Source organism: Tenrec ecaudatus, chromosome 14 (genome assembly GCF_050624435.1).
Source record: "Tenrec ecaudatus isolate mTenEca1 chromosome 14, mTenEca1.hap1, whole genome shotgun sequence".
NCBI classification, from domain to species: domain Eukaryota; kingdom Metazoa; phylum Chordata; class Mammalia; order Afrosoricida; family Tenrecidae; genus Tenrec; species Tenrec ecaudatus.
The window spans coordinates 31,223,908-31,244,712 of record NC_134543.1 but is presented as its reverse complement, the minus strand read 5'-3'; the positions used below and the strand labels follow the sequence as shown (position 1 = coordinate 31,244,712).

Sequence of the window (20,805 nt, the reverse complement as noted above, 5' to 3'; positions counted from 1 at the left end):
GACCTGATTGACAGACTAGACTAGACCCCTTTGCAAGCTGACACAAGATTATTTAATTACCACAATAGTGAAAACCCAAAATCCATTTGCAGAGCCCCTGTATGGATTAAGCTTTCATTGAGTTCCCTATGACCACTGACCAGGGATGTGAATAGTCCTGCCCCCAGAGTGCACTGGAAAGTGAATTACCTGCAGATATTAAAAACAAACACATGGAGTCAATGCTGACTCGTTGTGATCCCCCGTGGGTTTCCAAGACTGTAACTATTTATGCGAGTAGAAAGCCTAGTCTTTCTCCAGTTTTCCTTTTTAACTCACTTTTAATTTGCTCTAGCTTCTATTATCTTCTGCTTTCTTTTGGATTAAGGTTTTTCTGTTTTATTTTGTTGTTGTTTTGTTTTTTTTGACATGTTTTCTTTATATGAAAACAATGATAAATAAATCTATAGGGACAGTGTATAAGTCTGGGTAGACTAGAGAAACTCATAGACACTCATATGTGTAAGGGTAAGAGCTTTAGATACAAGAGCAATTGAATATTAAGAAAACATCCCAGCCCAGTCAAGATCAAGTCTATAAGTCCGTTATTAACCCATATGTCCAATACCAATCAGTAAAGTCCTCTTCACACTCATGAAACACATGCAATGATGCCGAATGCACGAAGATCACAGGCCAGTAGGTGAGATGTCTTGTGGATCCAGTAGCATTGTAAGCATCTCAGTGCTGGCAGAGGTCTGTCTCTATGTGGCTTCTCCAACTCTCAGGCCTCTGACTATATTAGGGTAGGTCCTTGTGGCTTCTTCTTAGGAAGATCTTGTAGGGAGTCTGAGAGTGTCTCACTTCAAGTAAGCTATTTATCTCCTCTTAGAGCCTCCAAATGAGGTCATCAAGCTGTGACCTGATTGATAGGTAAACTCCACCCTTTCACTAGAAAAATCTCAAATTGACAACAGATTATGTAACTACCACATACAGTAACTAGATTAATAGCTTTTTTAGGTTATGGCAGGGGATGTTGAGGGCATAATGGGGAGCTAACAGTAATGAGTACAAGAATGAAGAAAATGCCCTACAATTGATTGTGGTAATGATTACACAACCCCTTAAATATATTTAAACCATTTACTTGTATGATATGTGAATTATGTGTCAATAAAACTTCTTTTAAAAATAAAGACTGTACTCTCAATTCACTCTCAAATCAATTGCCATGGAGTCAGTTTTGCCTCCTGGCGACCTCCTTTGTGTCTGATTAAAACTGCGTTTCACAGGGTTTTCAAAGGCTAATTTTTTTGGAGTTGTTAGGCCTTTCTTCCAAGGTACTTCTGGGTGAACCTGAATCTCCAACCTTTTGGTTACAAACCCAGAGACTCCTAATTCACAATGCCCAGGTTTAAATCCTGGCTCGGCACTTACTGTGTAACCCTACATTACTGTTGTATGTATCCTTTTAGCCTCATTTGTAATACCAAAACAAAACTAAACTCACCGCTAAAGAACTGTTTCTAACTCATAGCAACTATACATTTTTAAAAGTACCTACTTTGCTGTAAAGGTTAAATGGTAAAGTGCTTGGAACAGTACCCTAGAACATTGCAAATGCTCAGTAAATGTTAGCATATTGTGGTATAGTCCCTGCCTGTCTGCATGATCCTTTAAGTTATCTGTGAACTCCTTACACTTTGGGCCTGTCTTTTCCCTTGCCTGCAATGTTTGCACCCCACCCCTCACCCACCTCTCACCCCAAGATACTTCCAGTACTTCTATCTTTTTTTTTTTTTTAACAATTTATTGGGGCTGATACAATTCTTTTCACAGTTCATACATATACATACATCAATTGTATAAAGCACATCTGTACAGTCTTTGCCCTAATCATTTTTTTCTCCTCTTTTCTTCTTTTACATTTTATTAGGGACTCCAACAACTCTTACCACAATCCATACATATACATACATCAATTGTATAAAGCACACCCATACATTCCCTGTCCCAATCATTCTCAAGGCATTTGCTCTTCACTTAAGCCCCTTGCATCAGGTCCTCTTTTTTTTCCCCCCCTCCCTCCCTTTTCCCCCCTCTCATATGCCCTTGGTAGTTTATACCTCGTTATTTTGTCATATCTTGCCCTATTCGGGGTCTCCCTTCCCCCCTTCTCTGCTGTCCCTCTCCCAGGGAAGAGGTCACATGTGGCTCCTTGTAATCAGTTCCCCCTTTCCAACCCACTCACCCTCCACTCTCCCAGCATCGTCCCTCACGCCCTTGGTCCTGGAGGTATCATCCACCCTGGATTCCCTCTATCTCCAACCCTCATATGTACCAGTGCACAGCCTCTGTCCTATCCAGCCCTGCAAGGTAGAATTCGGATCATGGTAGTTGGGGGGAGGAAGCATCCAGGATCTGGGGGAAAGCTGTGTTCTTCATCGATACTACCTCACACCCTAATTAACCCATCTCCTCTCCTAAGCCCCTCTATGAGGGGATCTCCATTGGCCGACACTTGGGCCTTGGGTCTCCACTCTGCACTTCCCCCTTCATTTAATATAATATATATATACACATACATATATACATATACACATAAATACACATACATACACACACTTATATCTTTTTTTTTTTTTTGCATGATGCCTTATATCTGGTCCCGTGGGCACCTCGTGATCGCACTGGCCGGTGTGCTTCTTCCATGTGGGCTTATTTGTTTCTGAGCGAGATGGCCGCTTGTTCACCTTCAAGCCTTTAAGACCCCAGACACTATCTCTTTTGATAGCCGGGCACCATCAGCTTTCTTCACCACATTTGCTTGTGCACCCATTTGTCTTCAGCGATCCTATCATGGAGGTGTGCAGTCAATGATATGATTTTTTGTTCTTTGATGCCTGGTAACTGATCCCTTTGGGACCACTCGATCACACAGGCTGGTGTGTTCTTCCATGTGGACTTTGTTGCTTCTGAGCTAGATGGCCGCTTGTTTATCTTCAAGCCTTTAAGACCCCAGTCACTATCTCTTTTGATAGCCGGGCACCATCAGCTTTCTTCACCACATTTACTTGTTCACCCATTTTGGCTCCAGCTGTTGTGTCGGGAGAGTGAGCATCATAGAGTTCCAATTTAATAAAAGAAGGTATTCATGCATAGAGGGAGTGTTTGAGTAGAGGCCCAAGGTCCTTCCGCCACCTTAATACTTGACCTATAAATATAGACACAAAGATCTATTTCCCCAACCTCCTATATATATTTGCATGTACATGTCTTTGTCTAGACCTCCATGAATGCCCTTTGACTCCTAGCTCTTTCCTCCATCTCCCTTGACCTTCCTCCTGCCCTACTACCATGCTTCATTGCCACCTGGGCTAGAGTATACCTCTTCTCTAAGCAACCTTACCCTTGATCATTTCCCACCAGGCCTGCCACTCCCCCTTCTCTACCCTTTGGGATCCCATGTTTTTCCCTTGTCCCTGGGTTTGTTAACACCACTTCCTTACCCCCCCTACCCCCCACCCCAAGTCCCCCCGGAACTGTTGGTCCCGTTGTTTTTCATCCAGATAGTTCATCCAGCCTGTCCTATTCAGACAGACCTGTGGAGTCACTAACATGCTCGAAAACTAGACAGAGGAACACAAAGCAACAGTATACAACCAGACAACAAAACAACCAAAACAAACCACTGAAAAAGAACAGAACAAAACAGTTCACAAGAGAAAAGCTTGTAGTTAGTTCAGGGATCTTTGCTGGCCCTTAGGAGCGTTTTCCAGTCCAGTCTGTTGGGGCACCACGCCCTGGCCCCAAAGTCCACTTTCAGCATTCCCTGGGGACCTTGCCACTCCATTCCCTTGCTGTTCCGCTGCACTCCCCCAGTGCATTGCCTCGGTGTGGTGGGATCAGGTCAGGTGCAATTCCCACACTGTGTCTCAGGTGCTGTCCCCTGTATCGCCCTTAGTCACTGAGGGGCATCATGTCTCATAGTAGGGCCAGCCATGTTGTTCTCTCTGTGGACTGGCTGCTCTACTCAGGAACATCATCATCACGGCCTGGTGGGCCAGGCTGTGCTCCACTCTCTCCTCCTGCCCCTTCATCTGCTCCCGTGTGCTCTGATCAAATATGTCCATCTCCCATAGCTGCAGGGTCAATCCAGTACTTCTATCTTACTCACTTACTTAAAATTCTCAACCAAAAATCCATTTCACTGGTAAGGCCAACTTTTTATTCTGCAATTCTTTATTTCTTTTCATTTCCTTCACAATGCTATGTATTTTGTAACCACTTTGCATTGTTAATGCAACTCTTTATAAAAACACCATCAGATGTTCTACTAGTCATCCAATAAATTCACTAATATTCTTAAAGTAAGGAGCACTGGTTTCTGTTTTATCCAAACTAACCTTAACTAATGTAACAGGTTAAATAAACAAATGGCCACCAATATAAACATACTTCAGCCTGTGCTATGATTCAATATATCTAGCCATTTCCCTTAATTGTTCATTAAAAAGCACCTGGTGTCAACAAAGTATTAAGCATTATGTAAGTGCTGGAAAAAAGAGCCAAAAAGAGAAATAAAGGCAGTCCCTGGGTTACAAATGAAATCTGTTTCTGTCTCTTTAAAAATTTGGTAGCTAAGTTGAAATAGGTGCATATAGTTCCTATTTAACCTTATATTAATATAAGAAAAGGCTCAAAACCTTTGTGGGAAAAAGATGAAGCTTTCTACACCTGTAAAGAGTGAGCCTCAGAAATCCACAGGAGCAGTACTACCCTAGCTTATAGAGTCACTGTACATCAGAATTAACTGGATGGCAGTAAGTTTTTTGTATACATAGCCCAGGAAATTACATCTAGCTAATAAAAAGGACAAGAAATCTCCAAACTCATGCATTACTTACAGTTATTGCTTTAAAAACTTAAAAATCAGGCTAATAATTAAGTTACACATATATCCTAAGAAAATATAAAAAGAAAAACCAAAGAAATTGAAAGAAGATTCCACTTCCATTAATAATAGGCTAGATTATACACCCAATCTTCTGCTGGAAATAATTAAAAGTGATGAAAAATGTTTATTTCAGAAAAACAGAGCTACTGATCTCTCCCCATCTAGAACAAATAAATGATGCAAAGAAATAATTTAGTCCAAAGAACTAAGAGACCACATGAACCTCAGCTTTCACTATCCTAAGAGCAGAACTAGATGGTGCCCTGCTAACCATTATCAACCACTCTAATTGGGATCACAATAGAAGGCTCTAGAAACAAACCTCACAATCATAACAACACCTGATTTATTGGTCTGACAGAGACTGATTGAATCATTGAGTCAATGGCTCATAGACAACCTTCAAGCTTGGAAGTGAGCTTACCCCCATGGCTCAACTTTCAGCCAAACAACAGTCCTATAAGGTAAACAACAACATCAGGGAGAAACATACTCCTTAGAAGAACCAACCATGTAAGACTAAAAAAGCAGCATTTCTCAAAAAATGAAGTTCAGAAGACAGGAAAGAGGGATAAATGGAAACAGGAACACAAGGAAGAAGTGGAAGAGTTCTGTTACACTGTGGGGATTGCAATGTGTCAGGAAACAAAAGGTATATAAAACTGTTCTATGGAAAACCAATACACTCTCACCTAAATCACAATAAAATAAATACAATAAAGAAAGCATATATTGTGAATTTAAAAAAATCATGAAAGCATTGAAGAACCAAATAGAAAGTAAAGGAATTGCCAGACCAAAATCTATGAGAACCAAAAGATTATGTGATATAATGAAACTGCCTTTGCTTGGAGACTCATGCCTCTCAAACTTGAGCTTTCGTATATCCCTTGGTTTTTTACTTCACCTCTTCAATGGTAAAAATCGCTGTCATTTCATGTCCCTCTTCATTCATGGAAACAAAAAAAAGTTACACAGAGTGAGGTCAGGTGAGTAAGGTGTGTGGGGCAACAACAGAAGCATTCTGTTTTCTGCCAAAAACTGGTGCACTGAGATCACTTCCTAAGCAGGTCAAGTGTCATGGTGGCAAAACCAATGCCCCATCTGTCACAAATCAGGCCTTTTTTGCCATGCACTGTTATGCTATCTTTTAAGAACCTCTAAATAGAAAGCTTAGTTAACAGTCTGACCTGGTGAAATGAACTCCAAATGCACTGTGAGTCAACATTTTGTCCATTCAGGAAGCTGACGGACGTCTAGAACATGATTTGTCATCAATTGGCATTTCGCTTGGGTTTTTCCCATAGTGCTGTCCTTATAATCTGTGTTCAACATCTCAACAGTTTATGCGGCATTTTTCCCAAGCAGAAACATAATTTCACAGATGCACAATGTTCTCTTAAATCAGCCATCATAAAAAACAAGGTTTGAGCAAAACAGCTTTTACAAAAAATTCACTAGACTAGAGTTCAGAGATGCCACTGGGTGCACTAACTCAAAGTGAGTTGCTTGGTGATCATGCTTGCCTAGAGGGGAAAATGCGTACTATTAAAGTTCTGCCATTAGAACTTCTTCCATTTTTTTCTTCATACCTCTGCATATTATCCACAACAAACAATAATGAAGGAAACCAACTAGGGGAGAAATCAGTCTAAAGAACAGTTCATTAAAAATCATGCCCCTATGTACCCTTATATCAAAGAAATTAGATGTGCCCAGCTACCCTTACAAACTATTCTCATTAGGGCACTTGGATTTTGATAACCAAAAACCAAACGCACTGCCATCAAGTCTATTCTGACTCATAGTAACCCCACAGGACTGAGTAGAAGTAATTTTTTATGGGAGTAGGAAGCTTTATGGATCTTCAGACAATTGAAAAATGTGAAACAGAACTTAACACATTTAAAATATCTAGACTTAACTGAATTAATTGAGATAAATTAATTCCCAAGATTATCACCCTAATACTCCATAAACTTTAAGCCAAAACTAATCCTCCGAGGGCACCTTTTAGCTAAATAATAGATTAACTTATAAAATAAAGAATATTACCAATGAGTATTGTACTCCTTTAAAAATCGTCTCAATGATTACTCTAAAGCAAAGATAAAAAGCTAAGGGAACAGGGAGATCAGTTTATTGGTAGCAAAACATCTAGCGGGCAATTAATGAGCCTTAATACATTGTGAAGAATGTAGAATGTCTCTGAACAATTTGTGTAATAACAGTTAAACAAGGACCTAATTTACTATGCAAACTTTCCCTGAAAACACAGTAAAATACTATTTTTAGAAAATTAAACTCATCCCCTCCCCATACCTTCTCTCTAAAGGACTACAAGGAAATATGCCTTCCTGTGACAGAACAGAGAATAGAATCTTAAGCAGTTATAACCACAGCAGTCTACGTACGTATTGCAATCCAAATTCATACCATTTGGGTGGTCCAAAACACTGAATTAATGGAATTAAAGCGTCCCTAAATTGTAATGCCCTGAGGCACTTGGGGGAAAGCAGATACATTTCTATCTTAGGGCTCAGATAATACAAAGAAATTTTCCTAGGGAAAATAAACAGTACACAGTCAAAATGTCTCAACGAATAAATTGAAAGAAAACACAACCCCTCCCACACCTTAGCGAAAGAGTTCAAAAGTAACCAGAGGTGAAAAAGGCATATTCACTTACAATAATTAACTATTATGCAGTTGATTTATTAACAGCAACAATGGAAATCAGAATTGAGAGTAAAATTATTTCTTTCAAGGGATTACAAAATTTATTGCCAGTGAAATGAAATGACTTTCAAAAATGAAGGTGTGGTATCTACTCCCTAGAACAACCAAGCCAAGGAGATCAAAGGGCTGCATGTGCCCAGGGATAAAGAGAGGCTGGAAATACAAGAAGGAAGTAGGAAGGGTGCTGTTATACATTGTGAGGGTTGCAATCAATGTCAAAACAAAACAAATAAACTAAAAGACCTCCTTGCCATATAGACAGTTCTGACTCACAGCTAGCCTATAAATAGGATAGAACTACCACTTTTAGTTTTATAGGCTGTATATCAAGTGTGCAGAATGTCAGATCCACAGGCCATTTATCATCATATATCATCAACACCAGCTAACATCACAGCCTCATCAAAGAGAAGTAGTGCCAGTCATCACATCAGGGTTAAGATAATTAAATGTGTGACCATATAGCAGGCTAATTTTTAAGTCGATAATTTCATGTGGCTCAAAAATGGTGTTAAATATCCACAGGGTTGTTGGCAGAGGAAATGGTGCCCCATTCCTGCTGTAAATCTTTATGGGAGCAGAAAGTCTCATCTTTCCCCAAAAAGCAACTGGTGGATTGGAACTGCTGACCTTGAGGCTAGCAGTCCAATACATAACCCCAACATCACAAGGGCTTCTGCAATCACTATAGCAAATCAAAATGTGTATGAATTGTTGACTGAAAAGCCAATTTGCTTTCACCAAATCACAATAAAAATGAGAAAAAATGAAGGTGAAATAATTCACTTATCAGTAGAAATAGAGCTCATCACACAGTCTCATGATTCTTTTTAAAAAAGAAAATTCCAGAAAGAAAGAAAGTGATCTAGATGGAAAAATTTGAGACCCATGGACGAATCAAAAGCAGAGAAAATTGAAACTGACCTTAAAATTCAGAGGCTACCATTTCTTGCCATACAGGCTGAAGGGCAGAGAAGCAAATTGACTGCAAAAAAAAAGAATGAAGAAGTACGTAAGGGCCTAACAACAGCATTGCAAGCTCCTGTTTTCAAAAGCTTTTAAGTTTTTTTAAAATAATATTTTATTGTATCTTTGGTGAAAGTTTACACAGCAAATTAGGTTCCCCTTTAACCTATTCAGGGCCTGCGGTTTAGACCCACCAGCAGCTCCAAGGGAGAATGGTGCTGTCTGTTCCCAGAGAGAAGTACTGTGTCAGAAACCCAATGAATTGGAATCAACTTGATGGTAGTAGGTTTTAACATTTTTTATAGAAATTGTTTTGTCACTGGATACAAATTTGCAGTGTGTCAACATTCTTTATTATTTCTATTCTGTTTGCTCTGATTCCCTTGATTTAGCTTCCCTTCCCACTCCTTGCCTTCAAATCTTTGCTTTTGGGTAAATGTTGACCATTGTTTAAGCAAACACATTACTCATGGTGTGACATTTTTTTATTTTATGAGCTAATCTATCATTTGGTTGAAAGATAATCTGCAGAAACTGTTTTAATTCTACAATAAAAGATTATTGTGGGGCAATGGTCTCAAGGGATTTTCTAGTCTTTATCAGTCCAGTAGGCATTGGTCCCCTTTCCTCATTCCCCCAGCTTTTTAAAAGAAATTTCTAAACTTGCTTCACATTTTTCTTCCACTCTACTTGAGACCTATTGTGCCCTTCATCAGAATGGTAGTTATATGAAGAAGAATGTAGTTACTAGGATTGGAGGAAGACTTATTAACAACTGTTGATATTCAGGTACAACCTTGCTTGTTGAAAGTGAGGAGTTGACACACTTTCTGGATAAAGAAGCATTGATGCATTTGAATTGTTGAAAGTACCATGGATTTCCAAAAAGGACAAACCAATCTGTATTGGAAGAAGTACAACCAGAATGCTCCTTAGAGGCAAGGATTGTGAGACTTCATCTCATGTACTTTGACAATGTTGTCAGGAGACATTAGTCTCTCGAGAAGGAAAACATGCTTGGTAAAGTGGAGGGGCAATGAAAAAGAAGGTTCTTGATGAAAAATAGACTTGACACACTGGCTGTAACAATGGGCCCAATCATAAGAACAATTGTGAGGATGGTGTAGGACTGAGTGGTGTTTCATTCTGTTAATGTAAGGTCACTGTGAGTCAGAACTGACTTGATAGCACCTAACAACACAACAACAATGTATCACATTTGAAAAAATCTGGGGCACAAGACTTCCTTAAAGTGGTTAAAGAACAAACATGTCCCTTTGAGAATTAAGGTGTGCCTGACATAAGCCATGGTATTTTCAATCATCTCATGTGTGTGTTAAAATTGGACCCTGAATAAAGAAAACTGAAGAATTGATCTGCTTGAATTATGATGCTGCAAAGAATACAGAAAATACGATGGACTGCAGAAGAAAAAAACTAATCTGTCTTGGAAGTACAGCCAGAACACTCCTTAGAAGCAAGGATGGTGAGTCTGTGTATCGTGTACTTTGGACATGCTATCAAGAAGACCAGTCCCTACAAAAGGACATTATGCTTGGTAAAGTAGAGGGTCTGTGAAAAAGAAAAAAACTTTCAATGAAATGGACAAAACGGCTCAAACGTCACAGTGAGGATGGCACAGGATTGGATAGTTTCATTCTGTTGTACATATGGTTGTTTTGAATCAAAGCCAATCTAAAAGAATGGCTAATGATTAGAAGCATCCTTTCATGTATTTGTTGGCTGCTTGAATGTCTTCTTTGGTGAAGCATCTTCATGTCCTTTAATTTTCTATTGGATTTTATTGTCTTATTATTGTTGAGATGTTGACATTTTCTATGTATTTTAGAGGTTAGATCCTAGACCCTTATCAGACACCTTTGCCAAAGTATTTTTCCCCTTATTGTATTTTCTCTTTTTCTTCTCCTAGTAAAGGCTTTTGAAGAACATATGTCATATTTGTCAGGCAGCCTCGATTATATAAGTTATCTTCTGTCATTTGTGTATTTTTAGTTTGGTTAGGTAGGTCAAAAGCTAGGTCCCCTAGTTACGGCTTTATTTTCTAGGAATTTGATAGTGCTAGTTTTAGCATTTAGGTCTTTGAGCTAATATGATGACGTAAGGAGCTTAATACATTTTTCTGCTTATGAATATACTGTTTTGTCGCACCACTAAATTAAAAAAAATCATTTTATTAGGGGCTCATACAACTATTAACACAAGCCATACATACATCAATTGTGTAAAGCGTTTTTGTACATTCATTGCCCTCATCATTCTCAAAACATTTGCTCTCCACTTAAGTTCATTTTTCCCCCTTCATCCCTAACCCCCATGAGCCCTTGATAATTTAGAAATTATTACTTTGTCATATTTTTCACTGTCTGACATCTCCCTTCACCCATTTTTGTGTTGTCCATCCCCCAGGGAGGAGGTTATATGTAGAGCCCTGTAATTGGTTCTTCCTTTCCAACCCACCCTTCCGCCACCCTCCCAGTATGGTCACTCACACCACTGGTCCTGAAGGGATCATCTGCCCAGGATTCCCTGTTTCCAGTTCCTATCTGTACCAGTGTACATCCTTTGGACTAGCCATATTTGTAAGGTAGAATTGGGATCATGATAGGGGGGAGAAAGCATTTAGGGACTAGAGGGAAAGTTGTATGTGTCATCATTGCTACATTGCATCCTGACTGGCTCGTCTCCTCCCCAAGATCTTTCTGTAAGGGATGTCCAGTGGCCTACAAATGGGCTTTGGGTCTCCACTCTGCACTGCCCCCCTCATTCACAATGATACGATTTTTTGTTCTGATGATGCCTGATACCTGATCCCTTCGACACCTCGTGATCACACAGGCTGTTGTGCTTCTTCCCTGTGGACTTTGTTGCCTCTGAGCTAGATGGCTGCTTGTTTACCTTCAAGCCTTTAAGACCCCAGACACTGTTATCTTTTGATAGCAGGGCACCAGCAGCTTTCTTCACATTTGCTTTTCACCCACTTTGTCTTCAGCAATTGTTTTGGGAAGGTGAGCATCACAGAACAGCCGGTACCATTTATTAAAGAGACTGTTCCTTCTCCATGAAAAAGATTTTGACTTTCTGTCAAAGATCAGCTGTCCACAGATGGATGGATTTACCTCTGGATTCTAAATCCTATTTCATTCGCCTATGTTTCTATCATTGTACCAGAACTGAGCTGTTTTTATTACTGTGGCAAAGGGGCAGTTTTACTGTGACTTATCAAATCCTTATGAGCTGGAATAGACTTGGTGGCACTAGGTTCTGGGATTTGGGGAATCTAACCATGACATTACAATGTTATTTACAGTATCAACTGAAATACAAAAACAAGTCCGTAGGAGGCAAATAAAGACTGTAAAATGGATACTTTATGATTTCTCTTAGCAATGCTCACAAAATTGCCCTTGTTTGATGAGAAGGATAAGTAAAAGCATTGACGTGATGGAAAAGGACTCTCTGGTGAAACTTTCCTGGGCATTTTCCTGCTAAAGCTTTGATTTTCTTAACCATTTTCATAGTAAGCAGATATCATTGTACTTTGGCTCTCCAGGAAGTCAAGTAAAATTCCTTAAACATACACAAAAAAACTGTCATTACCTTTGCTCTTTTGCTTTTAATTAATCATAGGCATGCTACCCCTTTTTGCCAAAGGAAAAAATATTCAGCACTCTCTTGGCAATTATAAATTTTCATACTATAGACTATAATCTAGGATAAAGTGTCTCACTGCCATCTAGTTGATTCTGACTCATAGAGACCCTATAGGGCAGTGGTTCTCAACCTTCCTAATGCTGTGGCCCTTTAATACAGTTCCTCATATTGTGGTGACCTCCCCAACCTTAAAATTATTTTCATTGCTACTTCATAACTGTAATTTTGCTAATGTTATGAATCGGGCGATCACTGTGAAAGGGTAATTCAACCTCCAAGGGGGTCTGACCCACAGGTTGAGAAATGTTGCTACAGGGCAAGGCGGATTTAGTCCTGTGGGTTTCCGAGACTGTAACTCTACGGGAGTAGAAAGCCTCAACTTTCTCCCACTTTAAGAAACACTAGACTAGAAAGACTACTTTCACTTCTTGGTAGATAATGCTCTGATTGGGCTTTGTCTTCAGCATTATATTGGTAAAGCCATTTCATCTCCTATTACAGTTCTTCAAAGAAATATTCAGGATCTTGATCCCACTTGTTTGAAATTTTCGTTGAAAGCTCCACTCTTGTCTACAATTGACCCAAGCACAACAGTTTAGGCAACCATTGACCAGAAAGTTTGCTCAAATTTAATTTTTCATTAAAAATTGTATAAATTGAGCCACTTGAGACATTTATGGTATTGGCTATTGTTTCTGTTGGTCCTCTTCAAACAAGATCGTTTCCATAACAAAGAATGGGGAGGGAGGGAGGGGAAAAAAAGAGGACCTGATGCAAGGGGCTTAAGTGGAGAGCAAATGCCTTGAGAATGATTGGGGCAGGGAATGTATGGATGTGCTTTATACAATTGATGTATGTATATGTATGGATTGTGGTAAGAGTTGTTTGAGTCCCTAATAAAATGTAAAAGAAGAAAAGAGAAAAAAATGATTAGGGCAAAGACTGTACAGATGTGCTTTATACAATTGATGTATGTATATGTATGAACTGTGAAAAGAATTGTATCAGCCCCAATAAATTGTTAAAAAAAATTTTTTTTAAATAGCTTTATCTTCAAAATTGTCCATCTCTTCTGAAAATGAGTTATCCATTTGTAAACTACTAATTTTATTGCAGCTTTGTCCTCATAAACTTATTATAAAACATAAGTGATTTCAACCTTTTTCCACCCAAGTTTCACCACAAATTTGATTTAATTTTAGCTGAATTTCACACTGCTCTGTTAAGGAATCTTTTCAAACTGAAATTCTCCTTAGACCCTCAAACATATTATAGCATGTCCTGTTCAGATATGTTTTAACAAATTAATACAAGTTTATTTTCATGCCAGGAAAAAATTAAAGTTCATGCATAGTTTTCCATAATACACATTTTCCATGAACTTTTAGAAGACCCATGGAATAGCATGTTCAAGGATAGGAAAGCTCAGTAACATAAAATAAAGGAATTAATGCACATGTAAAATAAAGCTATATAACCCTTAAACTTATTATATACAAGGCAAATGCTACTGTTTGGAAATAATGTCTCTTAATTTTTATATAACTTAAATTATCTTCTACACACAGACATTTTGTAATTGATATAAACATATTATTAGTCACTAACAGCAGATGTTTTATTTTAATTGCATTGTAGTAATAGTTTTTTTTTTTTTTGACAAAGAACAGAACAAAACAGTTCACAAGAGAAAAGCTTGTAGTTAGTTCAGGGATCGTATGCTGGCCCTTAGGAGCGTTTTCCAGTCCAGTCTGTTGGGGCACCACGCCCTGGCCCCAAAGTCCACTTTCAGCATTCCCTGGGGACCTTGCCACTCCATTCCCTTGCTGTTCTGGTAGTAATAGTTTTTATGGCACTTTAGAATCTGAATGAAAAGCAAATGACTACTACATGGTTGAATTCTAACTAGTTTAAATATTTCATTGGTTCAAAGGTCAGTGATATACATTCACCACAGTATAAAATCTGAGATCTATTCCTGCAAGTGGTGAAATGTTGCCAATGTTTTACATGACACACAAACTTTTTGATTATTGGTAATAATATGTCACCATTACCAAAAAACCATCTCCTTAAATACTACTTGGAATGGCAAGGGTTTGTAAGGGAGGGGTGTGGGGTGGGAGGAGAAAAATGAGGGCTGATACCAAGGGCTCAAATAGAAAGAAAATATTTTGAAAATGGTGATGGCAAAAAACGTACAATTGTGCTTGACACAGTGGATAGATGAATGGAATGTGAAAAGAGTTGTACAAGCCCCTAATAAAATGATTTAAAAATAAAACAAAAAAAACCTACTTGAAAAATGTAGATATTTATTGGGTGCATAAGCAAATGTGAAGAAAGTTGATGGTACCCAGCTATCAAAAGATACAGTGTCTGGGGTCTTAAAGGCTTGAAGATAAACAAGCGGCCATCTAGCTGAGAAGCAACAAACCCACAAAGAAGAAGCACACCAGCCTATGTGATCATGAGGTGTCGAAGGGAGCAGGTATCAGGCATCAAAGTACCAAAAAAATCATATCATTGTGAATGAGGGTGATTGTGGAGTGCCCAAAGCCCATCTGGAGGCAACTGGACATCCCCTTACAGAAGGTTCGCAGGGACGAGATGCCAGTCAGGGTGCAGTGTAGCAACGATGAAACATACTGCTTTCTCTGGTTCTTTAATGCTTCCTCTCCCCCTGCACCACCACTATCATGACCCTAATTCAACCTTACAAATCTGGCTAGACCAGAGCATGTACACGGATACTGATAAGAGCTGGAAACACAGGGAATATAGGATGGATAAACTCCTAATAACCAATATTGAAAGTCGCTATACCAGGGGGGTAAGGAGAGGTGAGGGGAGAAAGGGGGAACCTATCACAATGACCTACCTATAGCCCCCTCCAAGGAGGAGGGACAAAAGACAAGGGGTGGGGGGAGACATCGGACAGTGCAAGATATGACAAAATAATAACTTGCAAACTATCAAGGGTTCATGAGGGAGGGAGCAAGGGGGGGAGGGGAAAATGAGGAGCTGATACTAAGGGCTCAAGTAGAAAGAAAATGCTTTGAAAAAGATGGTGGCAACATATGTACAAATGTGCCTGACACAATGGATGGATGGATGTATGGATTATGATAAGAGTTCTACGAGCCCCCAATAAAATGATTTTTTTTAAGTTGTTGGCATCACAATTATTGCTGTATTACGCTGATATAACTCTAAGCAAAACACTGGTATACAAAAAGTAGAGGTTCTCAACTTCCAGGAAAACAGAACTTTATAACAATGAAATAAGGAAGATGATTGTTTCCAATCACTACAGCAACTGTAAGGGTCACAACTGAATGCAGAACCACAATTTCCCTAGTACACAACAACAAATTTCCTCTAGATAAAAGTCAAATGACTAGTGCTTTGTGCTTATATCCAGTTGGATGATATAATAAATATGTTGTTCTTATTATATGAAAAAGTCAAATGACTATAGGTAAATTACTATGTCTGAAAGATAAAGTACTGAATGTACTCATCACACATAAGCAGACATTGCTATTTGCTGAGAATAACTCCAACAAATCCCACTCTACCCATATCCCTTGTAAGACTAGCAGCACTCAGAGGGCTGAAGAGGAAGTGTTGAGTTGAAAAGAAGCATTTCCTGACAAGGGTAGGAAAGAAAATAAAAAAAGAAAAACTGTAAGAAAGGGGCATATCATTAAAGTAGGTAGGGTGGAAAATGGAGCCATAGGTCACTAGAAAACCAGGGAAACTTATTCAAAACAACCTACAGCATTTCCACATTTAACTACAAAATCATATACATCATATGGCATCACTGCATTAATTTCTATCATGCTGAAAGTCTATTGGGTCTTGATGGTGCCCAAGATTGTCTTCAGATCCATGCTAGCTGATCTAACCACAATGCATTTGGCACTCACTGAGCCAAAAACTTGCTGAGGCCAAGATGTCCATTTAAAATTGAAAATGTTATATAAGATCCCAACTTCAGTAGCTATTGCATCCATGGTAATTCTATGGTCTGTCTTCTTCCACCAATTGCTAGACTTCAGTTATTGTTTCTTCATTCATTGATGCTGCGATAGTTTATTGTGCCAGCCTGGCTGATAAACACAAGTAGGATTAATTGAAGGGCGGAGGGAAAATAGCTCGGTGAGTCTCGCCTTGCTTGTTCTGTACACTACCTGTACACTACCTGTGGGATGCCTAGCCTGTGGACTGTGTCGCTGTAAGTTGAGGTCCCTCCAATCCCACAGGATTGGAATGTTCGTCTCTGGAGCTGGGGACCAACAGTTGGTGACAGTTGGTGAACTGCCTTGCTGTTTGCTGCCTGGGTATATACAGCCCAGCTCTCTCTACAGAAGGAGACTGGCAATTGGCGGCTCTCAAGCCTTAAAGGACTGCTAGTGTCTCACTGCTTTATAATTTAACTGTTAATTTCTTGTATCATCTATCTGTATATAATTTAACAGTTCATTTCTTGTATTATATATCTATCTTTATAAATATATTTATATATAATTACTAGCAAGCTGGTTTGTCTCTCTAGAGGACCCTGTCCAACACACATGCTGAAAGTCTTCCCTCTCGTGGCTCATCTTAAAGTCATCCAGACCTTCCTTAAACTGCTTTTGTAACTATAGCCCATATTTAAATTTCATCAATTGGCTTACAAATTTCCTTTAAAGCTATTTTTTTCTTCAGTCCAGAATTTAATTCAGGCTCATACATTGCATTATTTAATTTCATGTTCCTTTAGTCTTAAAAGGGGGCCCTGCCAGTGCAGAGGTTAAGCCTTTGACTGCTAATCTGGAAGGTTGGCAGTTTAAATTGTTCTTCTACAGGTGAAAAATATGACAGCCTGTTTCATAGAGATTTATAGTCTTGAAACCCTATGCGACAATTCAATTCTGTCCTATAGGGTTGCTATGAGTCAGAATAGACTAGATGGCAATGTTTGTTTTTCATACTTCTATTATCTAGATTTGAATTATGGTGCTGGCAAATAATATTGAAATTATTATAGTCTTACGGAAGAACAAATAACTCTATCTTGGAAGAAGTACAACTAGAATGTTCTTTATAAGTGAGGATGTAAAACTTTGTCTCACACACTTCGGGCATGCTATCAAGGAAGACTAGGCCCTGGAAAAGGACATCAGGCTTGGTAAAATAGAGAGTAGCAACTCTCAACAAAACGGGATGACATGGTAGCTGCAATAATGGCTTCAAGCATAACAACTGTAAGGAAGGTTCAGCACTAGGGAGAGTTTCATCTTGTACACAGGGTTCCCATGAGTTGGAATCAACTCAATGGCATGTTAACAATAAAGAAAATTGGAAGCAACTTGATGGAAGTAGACTCAGGTTGTTTTTTTTGTATCACCTAGAAAGTTCATTACTCTTTGTATGTCTTTTATGGCTGAAATTTTTTAAGAAGGCAGACAGACAGGTTATTTTATAGAATGACCCTCATTTTAGACTTATCTGGTGGATTCTTGTTTTAAAATTAAGATTAAGCATTTTTGGTAAGAATATGACAAAGTACCATATCCCACTCACTGGATCACATCAAAAGAAAAGATGCTAGTTGGTCCCAATAACAGTGATACCATGTTTGATCAGTTCTTTAAAGTCATATTTTCCCAGCTTCTCCATTGTACAGTTACTAATTTTCTCTAAGTAAATATTTTTTAAGGAACTGTCTTGAAACTATCTACAGATAATATAGATAGTGTGAATCTGGCTTTATTACAATTGCTTCCACATGGTAATTTTCTAACTCCAAAAGTTCTATATTTATTGCTATTCTACTGGAAATAATAATTTTTCCTTCTCCCTCATTCATTCATTCATTCATATTTGTATGGATCCATGGGTTTTTATTTTTGTGACTTATAACCTTTGACTGTCATTATTTATTTAAGTACAAATTCCTTTAGATCTGCCCAGTGGAATTCTCTTCAAACTGGTTTTGTTCCTTTGATATAGCCCCATTATTCTTGGAGGAATTTCCAGCACAATAAGATGTTCCAGGCTCATTTTCTATTTTCTCTGACCTAGCTCTTCTTGAGATTAGCCATTTCTCCAATAGGTTCTGGTTTCATATAGTGGAGAATAATAACATAGAAACTCAGATATGAGCATTGAGTATGCTCTTTGCTACTGGAGAATAATGGCTTCTAGGCTTTCTTTGCAAGTAAAATGGGAACATACATATATGCATATACCTATATACACATGTATACCTACAAACATGTACATACATTCATGTGTGAAAGATACATATGCAAGATATGACAAAGTAATCATTTGTAGATTATCAAGGGCTCATGAGGGAGGGGGGAGCGGGGAGAGGGGGAAAAAAAAAAGAGGACCTGATGCAAAGGGCTTAAGTGGAGAGCAAATGCTTTGAAAATGATGAGGGCAAAGAATGTACAGATGTGCTTTATATAATTCATGTATGTATGGATTGTGATAAGAGTTGTATGAGTCCCTAATAAAATGTTTTTTTAAAAAAAGATCTGTAAGAGCCTCCAATAAAATGATCTCTAGATAAAAAAAATTTAAAACTATACACACACACACACACACACACAGAGACATGACAGCATAGTCGGTTATTCATTGGGCTGCTAACTGCAAGGTCAGCAGTTTGAAACCACCAGCTGCTCTGCATGAGTAAGATGACACTTTCTACTCTCATAAAGAATCGCAGTTGCAGACCGGAACATGTACACAGGTATAGAAAGGGATGGGAGCTCATAATACACAGAACCCAGAAATAGGAGTGGGAACAGTGATAAGAGAAGGGTAGGAGGAAGAGGAAGGGAGAAAGGGGGAACCGATCACAATGATCGACACATAACCATACTCCCCTCTACAGGGGGAAGAACAACAGAAAACATGGGGGAAGGGAGACAGTGGCCGGTGTGAGAGCTGAAAATAATAACAATGTACCATCTATCGGGGTTCTGAAGGTGGGGGGCATAGGGAGAGGTGAGGGTGGGGAAAGAGCTGATACCAAGGGCTCAATAGTAAGTAAATGTCTAGAAAAGAATGAAGGCAACGTATGTACAAACATGCCTGATTCAACTAATGTATGGATTGTGATAGGAGTTGTACGAGTCCCCAATAAAATGATTTACAAAAATTTTTAAAAAAGAATCACAGTCTCAGAAATCCATGGGGGGCAATTGTTCTACTTTGTCTAATAGGATCGCTACGAGACAACATCAACTCAATGGCAGTGAGTTTAAAAAAAATAAATCTATATTAAAAACCATGAGTTCATATACTGATAACTTCCAATTCAAAGGCAACATTACAGGGCTTATTCTAGATTGCTCTTTGCATATATAAAAAGGCTCCCTTCTTCCACAATGAAAAACTTGTGTTAGAGAAACACGACTGAGTAAACTCTAGGTCTCTACTCTGACGTAAAAGTTGTTATACTTTTCTTGGCCAAAATTAAGCTTTACATTTTTTGTTTGTTTGTAAGATCATTTTATTGGGGGCTCTTACAGCTGTTATAAAATCCATCCACAATTTTATAAAACATATTTGTACATATGGTGATATCATTATTTCTAAACATTTACTTTATTTTTGAGCCCTTGGTATCAGTTCTTCTTTTTTTATCATTTTACTGGGAGCTTGCACAACTCTTATCACAATCCATCCATACATACATACATTGTGTCAAGTACATCTATACATTTGTTGTCATCTCAAAACATTTGCTTTCTACTTGAGCCCTTGGTATAGGCTCCTCATTTTTTCCCTCCCTCATGAACCCCTTGATAATTTATAAATTATTATTTTGTCATATTTTACACTGTCTGATGTCTCTCTTTACCCACTTTTCTGCTATCTGTACCCCAGGGAGGAGGTTATATGTAGATCCTTGTAATCGGTTCCTTCTTTCTACGCCACCTTCCCTCTACCCTCCTGGTATTGTCACTCTCACCACTGGTCCTGAAGGGATCATCTGTCCTGGATTCCCTGTGTTTCCAGTTCCTATCTGTACCAGTGTACATCCTCTGGTCTAGCCAGATTTGTAAGGTAAAATTGGGATCATGATAGTGAGGTGATGGAAACATTTAAGAACTAGAGAAAGTTGTCATTTTCATCATTTCTACATGGCACCCTGACTGGCTCATCTCCTCCCAGTGACCCTTCTGTAAGGGGATGTCCCCAATCTGCACTCCCCCCTCATTCACAATGATATGAATTTTTGTTTTTTGATGCCTGATAACTGATCCCTTCGACACCTCGAGATCATACAAGCTGGTGTGCTTCTTCCATGTGGGTTTTGTTGCTGCTGAGCTAGATGGCTGCTAGTTTACCTTGAAGTCTTTAAGACCTCAGATGCTACTATATCTTTTGATAGCCGGGCACCATCAGCTTTCTTCACCACATTTGCTTATGACCCGCTTTGTCTTCAGTGATCGTATCAGGAAGCGGAGCACACA

The 20,805-nt window shown here is 38.8% G+C and overlaps 1 protein-coding gene across 20 annotated transcripts in view; it reads right to left on the bottom strand.

Annotated features, from left to right (window-relative positions):
* The window catches only part of NUMB (NUMB endocytic adaptor protein), a 183,299-nt gene that overhangs the window by 68,217 nt on the left and 94,277 nt on the right, over positions 1-20,805 (bottom strand). For 15 of the 20 annotated variants that reach the window (XM_075531662.1, XM_075531659.1, XM_075531676.1 and 12 more), the window contains one exon: positions 8,603-8,663. The exons of the other annotated variants lie outside the window; for them this stretch is intronic. The gene's annotated coding sequence lies outside the window, so the exon portion shown is untranslated. The remainder of the gene's footprint in view (positions 1-8,602; positions 8,664-20,805) is intronic. 20 annotated transcript variants of the gene reach the window in all.